At 46.0% G+C, this 2,085-nt stretch overlaps 1 long non-coding RNA gene across 1 annotated transcript; it reads right to left on the reverse strand.

The window, feature by feature from the left end:
- Positions 1-353: 353 nt before the first annotated feature.
- LOC142925527 (uncharacterized) lies at positions 354-1,583 on the reverse strand. Its single transcript, XR_012942474.1, has 2 exons — positions 1,528-1,583; positions 354-852 (listed from the first exon to the last, which is right to left on the reverse strand). It is a non-coding gene; the product is annotated as an uncharacterized LOC142925527 (long non-coding RNA).
- Positions 1,584-2,085: the final 502 nt, after the last annotated feature.

The following is a 2,085-nucleotide window of genomic DNA, read 5'->3' on the forward strand; positions in this document are numbered from 1 at the left end:
TGTGTAGCCTAAGCGACTGTAGAATGTGTGAAGGGAGAATGTGAGTATAATAAAAAAAAGTGTCTCCAATAATTACTGCCACTACATTTGTACACCCAGAGATATGTTCAGAGATGTTTATCGTCTCGTCTCACGTCTCCCATACCATAAAACCTTTGTCTCAATGGGCTCTGACCCCGATTTAATTCGCTCTCGTCCCTGAACTCGTCTGACCAGACAAAACCCCTGCAGAGATGAAAGTGTCTTTCTTAACGGAGACCTGGGGTAGAAGCAAAGGATGCACAATGCAAAATATTTCACTGTTCAAAACTGACCGACAAAATCTTAAAAATAACAAAGGCAAGAACACAATGTTGAGTTTAAATTTATAAGTGAAGTCTTTGTGTGTGTAATATATCCAACGCATGTATTGGACAAGAGGAAATGTGATATATTTTCGATAGCTATTTTCAAATTTACTCTGGCTGCAGCTCCGCCACCATCCGTGCTTGGGAACGCTCTTCAGCTGGTTGGTGCTCAGAGCCAGACGAGTGAGCTGGGTGAGTTTGTCAAACACCCCTGCGGGGAGAGATGTCAGCTGGTTGATTTCTAACCACAGCTGCTGCAGATTCACCAGGCGGTCAAACACTCCGGGCTCGAGCTTCGTGATCTGATTGTCGTTCAACCACAGGCTCTGACTGTTGGGGATGCCCACAGGCACAGACGCGAGGCTTCTCCACTCATAGTCTACAACTATCTCCCAACACGAATACTACGACGGTTTAGAGGTGGCTCACAACGGCCTCTCGTTACACACGAGTGGCGTCGCGTGTGGTCCAACATTTACACGAGTTGCCTCTTCCCAAGCTCTCCCTGAAAAACATTATTCGCCAAACATGTTACATTGCTTAGTTTATCATGAGACCTCCATTGCCAACATCAAAATATAACAATAATGTTACCCTTTCTGGCAATAAAACAGTTGTTAACATGATAAAACACCAAACATAAACTTTTTGCAAGGAATCATGTCTGTATTAAACACATGTAGTGCCTTGGATTCACTCGGACGACAATCGCCTTTCTTCCACCGTCACTTTTATTTCCATCGTTCCGCACACACACACTATATAATTTCACACACACACACTATATAATTTCACACACGCACTATATAATTTCACACACACACACTATAATTTCTCCTCTCCGCGCTCCGCCAACTCAAACACTCGAATTCCCCTCAGCACCGTCCGCTCATACTCCTTGTCTCCCCACACAGTCTCTTCTTCTCTCACCGTACACACAGTGGTTCTATCTCTATCTCCTCACACACAGTGACTCGTCTATCTCTTCACACGCAGTGACTCTGTCTATCTCTTCACACACAGTGACCTGTCTGTCTCCTCACACACAGTGACTTGTCTATCGCTAACTCTCCCTGTACCTACCTATACCGTAATCTCCACTCTGCTAATGCTAACTCTCGCTATCGCTATTTATTGTCCTCTGGGTTCGGCTCTCAATCTATTTCCCACTAACACTTACCGGCTTCCACTCTTCGCATCTCTCTCTACCCGCTGCTGTCTCTACTTCTCGCCAACTCTCCCGCCATCCAAATCACCTAGCGTTTTTATCCCCTTTCCAATCAGCCTTAATTAATTGCCACGTGCCTCGCTGGCATTTTCCCGCCAGCTCCGCACCTGTCCAACGGCCCAGACTCCGTGACACCGCCACTTAACGCTAACAGCCTCTCGACCAATCACAGCCCTCGTCCCTTAACTCCCTTAATTACTTTGGCTTGTTTACGCCACCCGTGACTTCATCACCTGCCCAACCTTACATGACCCACACTGTTTGTATGTACTGGAATGGTACATTCTACAAACAAATTGAGGGTACCCCAATGGGTTCTCCCTTATCGCCAGTGGTAGCGAATGTTTTCATGGAGAAATTTGAGACAGATGCCATCTAGACATCCACCCTACGTCCTTCCTTGTGGAAGAGATACGTAGATGACACGTTCGTGATCTCGCCACATGACCTGCCAGAACTGAACCAATTTCTCAACCACATCAATTCCATACACCCATCTATCAAATTCAC

This window comes from Petromyzon marinus, chromosome 21 (genome assembly GCF_048934315.1).
Source record: "Petromyzon marinus isolate PM22_M1 ecotype Great Lakes invasive population chromosome 21, UKy_Petmar_22M1.pri1.0, whole genome shotgun sequence".
Lineage (NCBI taxonomy): Eukaryota > Metazoa > Chordata > Hyperoartia > Petromyzontiformes > Petromyzontidae > Petromyzon > Petromyzon marinus.